This window comes from Esox lucius, chromosome 2 (genome assembly GCF_011004845.1).
Source record: "Esox lucius isolate fEsoLuc1 chromosome 2, fEsoLuc1.pri, whole genome shotgun sequence".
In the NCBI taxonomy this organism is placed as follows: Eukaryota; Metazoa; Chordata; class Actinopteri; order Esociformes; family Esocidae; genus Esox; species Esox lucius.
In genome coordinates this window covers 17,361,689-17,369,037 of record NC_047570.1, presented here as the reverse complement: position 1 = coordinate 17,369,037, position 7,349 = coordinate 17,361,689, and the positions used below count along the sequence as shown (strand labels likewise).

The window sequence follows — 7,349 nt, the reverse complement described above, 5'->3', positions numbered from 1 at the left end:
GTGTCAGATTTTGAAACATCTCTCTCTTCATTGGCACTTCCTTGCGTTTCCCTCAGTCTATCTGTTTCTCTTTTGTGAAGACCACACAGAGGGATGACATGCTAGAGGCACGTCCAGGCTGGGTGGCCCGACTGCACACAGAATCTGGGTGACAGGATCAGCCCTCAACTGGCTATGGGAGTAATGCGTGTAGACAGTGTAAAACCAGTCTCTAAGAGACCTAAAGAGGGGGAAAACACTGGCAAATCTGAATAAATAGACTTTAAAAAAAAAACTTTAGTATTTTGGGACTCTTTTCAGCTGGAGCCATATGTGCCAAGCTCCCATGGATTGGACTCACTGATGCTTTCACACATTAGGTAAGAGGGAATAATATAAATAATCAGGCTTCCTAATTCTCCCCAGAGTGCTATGTAGAGTTATAACCCAATAATGAAAAGGAATGTACCACAGACAACACAGGATTCGAGTGACATTGTAGGTTTCCAATTGATTTGGCAGGGATCCTGAAAGGTATTCATGCATGTTAGCAGGTATGTCACAGCCAAAACACAGGGCAGTCACATGTTGGAAACTTGGATATTACAACAATAGTAAAGTTCCCTATTTTAAGTGCCTCTAGGCACGTTTTTTGCTATGGGCAGCAGCATATATGTAAATTTTTCTGGAAGCATTACCTAACTTTAACCATTTATTATTTGTACCCACTACCTTAATCCTAATCTTAATCCTAACCTTGCCCCTAATCTTACCCATTGAACCTGATCCTAACCTTGATCCTAACCTTAACTACACTGGAAGCGTTATGTAGCCTTAAATGTTTCAGTTGTTTAACATTAACACCAACCTTAACTACACTGGAAGCGTTATGTAGCCTTAAATGTTTCAGTTGTTTAACATTAACACTAACCTCAACTACACTGGAAGCGTTATGTAGCCTTAAATGTTTCAGTTGTTTAACATTAACACCAACCTTAACTACACTGGAAGCGTTATGTAGCCTTAAATGTTTCGGTTGTTTAACATTAACACTAACCTCAACTACACTGGAAGCGTTATGTAGCCTTAAATGTTTCAGTTGTTTAACATTAACACCAACCTTAACTACACTGGAAGCGTTATGTAGCCTTAAATGTTTCAGTTGTTTAACATTAACACCAACCTTAACTACACTGGAAGCGTTATGTAGCCTTAAATGTTTCAGTTGTTTAACATTAACACCAACCTTAACTACACTGGAAGCGTTATGTAGCCTTAAATGTTTCGGTTGTTTAACATTAACACCAACCTTAACCTTAACCACACCCTGGAATATAAGCCGCACTTCCTTCACATTTGGGATTTGACATCCCCAACACCGATGGACACTTTAAATACATGTAATTGTCAGTCCATACTATCGCGTTTTAGTGTACTATCATATTTAGGAGACTGTGTTGCCAAAACACAGTCTGTTTATTATATAGCAGATCCTGAGGTCTTTCAGATCTATAATAATTTATTTCAGATTGAAGATTAACTTGAACTGAGATTAAAATGCTCAAGATGTTTCATTACATCCGAGATAAGATGTAGACCATCATGGAAATATGCAACACCACTTGCTCCGTTATGATTAGGATATGTTCCTCATATCAGCCATGTTCTCCATCAGATGTGTTCACAATACCCCTAAATCAAGTAATGATTTCAAAGCAGTACAAATGTCTCATGATAAAGTTGTGAAACCAATCCCCAATAAACAGTTTGGCTGTCTGTAAGATGCAATAATAAATTGTACAATAATTGTAATGTTTGTACTTTCAGGTCAAACATTGTAATTGGATGTCTGGTGCCTGTGGTAAAGGACACCATTGAGACATTGGTGTGGTATGTTTACATTTGCACTAATAATGCTAAACTGATTATGGCAGTAGGCCGATAAAGTGTTCATGTAAGTACCTTACTCTGCTTTTTTAATTGGCGTATGGTCAAAATCAAAGTAAGCTTATACTGATCAAATCAACTGATTTTCTGAGCAATCTTTCAAATTGTTAGGGCTTATTAAGAAATCTTAATTGCTTTGTCTCAGGTCAGGTATTGTGGCAATATCCTTTCCACTGATTATGAGGGTTGTGTTGGAGTTACAATTTCAAGACAAGGAGTTCTAGCAGTATACATGTTCATGTGCTAGCACCAACTGAGAATCTGTTGACAACTGAGCAAATGCCTTTTCACAAACAAATGGCATGTCCAAACTTATGAAGGCTTCCCAAAGTAACACGGTCACTCAGTGTGCCAGAAAGATGTGTCCATGTAAACATGAACGTTAGGGAATAGATCTACTAGGGAATCTATTTCATTAACCTGATGATCCACAGAAATAGCATTTTCCTGTGTGAGTAACCATACTCAGTGAGAGGGCTTGGGAACTCTCAGCTCCATGAGACCTCTCCACTGAAGTTCAAGGAGGACTGGGAGAGCTGCCGCAGCCAAAGTGCTTCTACAGGACGGAGGCCAATTAGCTGCTCACCCCAAGCTCCCCAATAATCACCTTGTAGCATTTAGCACACACTTAACAAAACAAATGGTCCACAGTGTAGGTGTGCGTGTGTGTTCGTGTGTGTGCATGTGTGAGATAGGAGAAGGTTGATTGCTCTGTCCAGTGGTTGAGATAGGCTGGGCTTTGTCAAAGCTTAGAGCCTGCAGATGGAAGAAATCAAGGGTGTTATCACTAATCAAGACTCTCAGACCAGTGGTTGGAGGACTGGACCAATGGAGGGCTGGACCATTGGAGACCTGGACCATTGGAGGGCTGGACCATTTGAGGGCTGGGCTATTGGAGAGCTGGAACACTGTATCATTTGGCCATTTGGAGGGCTGGACCATTAGAGGGCTGGGCCATTGGAAGGCTAGACCATTGGAGGGAAGGGCCATTGGAGGTCGGGACCACTGGGGTGCTGGGGCATTGGAGGGCTGGACCATTGGAGGGGTGGGGCATTGGAGGGCTGGACCATTGAAGGGCTGGACCATTGGAGGGCTGGGGCATTGCACTCACAGGAAATTGGTGCAGCCGATGTTTTTTCTCTATCTTGTCCTGGCCACCTTTCCAAATGAGGATATGCAGATGTAAACATTGCTTTTGCCCTCCTCCACTTGGTGGTTGTGGTAGATGGGAAATCAGAGTTAATGTTATTTTTTGGGGGGATGAGAAAACGAAAAACACTGTCAAATCCAATTTCCTCTGGTTTTTATAGCTTCACAGCTGCATTTTCAGGTGGTAGGGTGTGGGGTAGTGGGGGGGCGGGGGGGTGGTGGAGCACTGCACCGTAAATCATAAGGCTGGAACATATAAACATCTTTGATGTAAACTTCCATTAAGTTGCCAAAATAAAGCAATAATAACATTCAAACAAAACCTGTTCAATCTAAATCCCTTCCTTTACCTGCTCAACGATGCATCTACTGTTGTTTCAAAATAATTGTAATGTTCTGAGGAAGAGGGAGAAGTCAGAGAAAGGATTGCTCTGCTGACACCAGAGAGAAAAACACACATTTAGTTGTTTTCAGGCAGCTGTATGTTTCCCCAGGCACCACTGGGAGGTTAGGTGGTCAGCTGTGCTCTCCAATCAAGCATTACACCAGTCCAACATGATCATGGATGCCATTGTGAGCCACAGGGGCTGCAGGGACAAAGGCAGCCCATTGATGTGTTAACATGTGAATTCTGGTGTCCCTGCACAGTGGGGTACTGCGTTGTAAAGGACGGGAAATCCTCTTGGAATCAATATTAGCTCAAAATTCTTTTTAAATGCATTTTATTCCTGTTTTACCACGCATGTATGATTGAGAACAATGTGTCATTATCAGCAATAATCTGGGAGCAGTTAGAGGGAACTGCCTTGCTTGGGGTTAGGGTTAGGAGATAGGGTTAGGGTTAGGAGATAGGGTTAGGGTTAGGAGATAGGGTTAATGTTATGTAACTGGAATTGTAATAGGAAATGGCGATATTAGTAGATAAAGTTTAATTGAGGTTTGGACGTGACACTAACATTGGGATTAGGTTTTACCACTGTAGGGTTTGATTTAGTACAGGGTTATACCATAGTAGGGTTAGTACATGGTTATACCACTATAGGGTTTGGATTAGCACAGGGTTATACCATAGTAGGGTTAGTACAGTGTTATACCATAGTAGGGTTAGCACAGGGTTATACCATAGTAGGGTTAGTACAGTGTTATACCATAGTAGGGTTAGTACAGTGTTATACCATAGTAGGGTTAGTACAGTGTTATACCATAGTAGGGTTAGTACAGGGTTATACCATAGTAGGGTTAGTACAGGGCTATACCATAGTAAGACTAGGGTTAGTACTGGGTCATACCATAGTAGGGTTAATACAGGGTTATACCATTGAGGGTTTGGGTTAAGACTAGGGTAATTGTCAGAAAACATTGTTAATGCAAACTTCTGTGTGGAATGCTCAGATTTTAATATGACCTCTATAAATGTAGCCATTTTTATTGCCAGATTGAGTACACAAATATAATTTAGTGTAAGCTGAATTAGAATGTGACACAACATCCAGTGGAGTGCAACACTCTGACAGGTGGAGCAGTGCTAGAACACCCCTAAGCATGGTACTTACGCTCAATTATCACAAGTTAATTCAATTGGTCCAATAAAACAATCCAGCTGCATAAACATGTTACAGAACGGGTGAGATCTAAAACAGAGCCTCTGAACCTCTCCCCAAACCGGGCCGTCTGCTGGTCCAATAAATCATTTCACACTGTAATGTAATGATTTAGGAGCTACCTATTTGTCACAGAGTCCAGTGGCCCCATGCTGAGCCAATGTGACGCTTTCTTATGGGTCTATCGCCGTAAACGACCACTCTCCCAAATGGTAAACTGGCCTGCAATTTGCCAATGGAAGAGGTCTGTCTTTGAGAGTTTCTGCATGCCTGTTTCTGTGTGCCTGGCTCTATGTCCAAGTTCTGGGTTTTAAACCAGTGAGAGAAAATAAGTAGTTCAGTGCTGTGACTGATAGGGGACAGATGCATGGGAAGGGGTGACCAACCCGCTGTGCTATCTTCTGGTATCTGCAAGGTGTCACTTCACTGGGCATCAATTCACTTTGTCACCTAAGTCTCTTAATTAATAATTCTTTAAAATAATTAAAAAATATATATGATTTCTGAAGCCATGCATTTTTATGGTTCAAAGTGAACTCCCTGACTTAGCCATTGTATGACATTGTTACACTGAATGTTTTCTTTCTTTCTTTTTTCGGTTCTGTCCATGTTTCTCAGAGGCTGTGCATGTAAACGATTAACTCATGAGATGAGGTCACGAAATGAACATTCCAGACAGTTTTGGGGTTGATGGGGGACTTGCTCGTTGACTCCCTCAGTCCTGTGAGATGCTTAATTGCTGGCTAAATGCCCATCTCATAGGGGTGGCCAACCTGCCTTACTGCAGAAGTCTGCTCTGTGTCCATCTGCACTCTGCAGCCAGTCTGACACGTACAGTGGCTTTCCTCTGTCTCCCAGGACAGCTCCATTGGCTGCCTCATCAAGGCTGATTGCTGGAGACACCCCCTCCCCAGCAGTCATTTCACCTGACGGGAAGCAGACCTGTCTCCTTTAGACCCGGGCTATGAAACAGGAAGACTGACTGCGGAACTCATCTCCTCTGGTGAAGCTGGGACAGCACGAGCGAGAAAAGAGCGAACGTCTCTATGGATACGGGACCTACCCAGGGGCCAGAGGAGAAGGTCCTTAGCCGTGCCCACACAGAAATAATGTCAGAATCAACACACGGAAGCCGTAGCACCAGCCATGTCCCACCACATCAGCTCTGTCATGGCTGGGGTGGACCCCACATGCTGAGAGGCATTGCTTCACATGGCCGTGCATATCCTCAAGGTAACATCAAATCCCATTGTGTCAAAAAAATAACAAAGCTAATGATTTGTTTTGCCTGAGATAAGATTTGAGACCTGACAGTAGGCCTTTGGCCTTCCATGTCTACACTACACCAAGAACTGATCTGGCCCAATTTACATACTGTAGGCATAATTTCATCAGAGAGAGAAAAATATATTTATTTATGACCCCAACAGAAAGATAGGAATAGGTTCAAGCCCTTTTCCATCTGTGTGCAATCCTAGCGTAATGCTATCATCACCTGTTTCCAGGCTTCTTGCTGTCATCTGGCTTTCATTAAAAAAATCACACAAGGTGAATTTTTTCTGCCCCTCTTTGTGTGCGCTTTAGCATTTGGCTCATATTTCTGAAATAGGCTACAACAACAAATTAAGATCAGAGACTTGGAGGGAAAAAAGCACTGATTACAAACAGCAATTTGCTTTAAAATTCAGAACCAGACTCTCCAGGGGTTTCTTTACACTAGACAGAGGAGAGCTCGATAAGGTTTACTGCTGTATGGACTGGAGCCTGGATACTAAGATAATGAGGTTTTAATTTATTAAGCTGGCACAGAATGGGTCTGATTTTGTCATACTTGAATCCATTTTACTTGTGAACAAGTAAACTCCCATTGAATAGTTTGAAGGTAGTGATTCATCATCAAATATGGTAAAATAATAACTAATCCCAATACAAGGTCTGTATCACGGTAGTATCACTAAAATGAATTGTATGTCATTTTGGATACCCAGGATAAAATGACAGGCCGCAATGTATGTAACCATGAGCATATCACAGTCTACCTGCAATTTAACATATAGTAAAAGGAAAATGCCAAATGGTCCCTCCCCTCTTTAGACCGGAGGACGCCAAAAACTATCTCAGATTTTGATTTGTCAGATCATGGGGCAGTTTTCTACTTCGCCTCACTCCATCTTAAATGAGCTCAGGCCCTTGTCCCTTGCATACAGAGATTACTCCAGATTCTCTGAATCTTGTAATAATATTATGTACTGTAGATGATGAGATCCCCAAAATCTTTGAAATGTTATGTTGTGACATGTTATTCTTGAATTGTGGCCCTATTTGCCCGAGTAGAGTGGTGAACCCTTCTCCATCCTCACTTCTGACAGGCCCATCCTCTCTGGAATGATCTTTTAATACCCATTCATGTTACTGACCTGTTGCCAATTGACCTAATTAGTTGTGTGATATTCCACCAGGTTTAGTTTTTTAGCATTACACAACATTTCCAGTATTTTGGTGCCTCTGTCGCAGCTTTTTTAAACGTGTTGCTGGCATAAAATTCAAAGTGAGCATGTATTTTCCAAGAAACAATAACATTTCTCAGTCTCAACATTTGATATGTCGTCTTCGTACTTTTTTCTATTAAATATAGGACTATGAGCAGACCAAAATTTTTGGAAACAGGGTTGT

The 7,349-nt window shown here is 41.9% G+C and overlaps 1 long non-coding RNA gene across 1 annotated transcript; it reads left to right on the top strand.

Annotated features, from left to right (window-relative positions):
- The first annotated feature begins 278 nt into the window (after positions 1-278).
- Positions 279-6,195, top strand: LOC109614700. The gene is made up of 3 exons (XR_002195650.2): positions 279-359; positions 1,807-1,869; positions 5,535-6,195. It is a non-coding gene; the product is annotated as an uncharacterized LOC109614700 (long non-coding RNA).
- Positions 6,196-7,349: the final 1,154 nt, after the last annotated feature.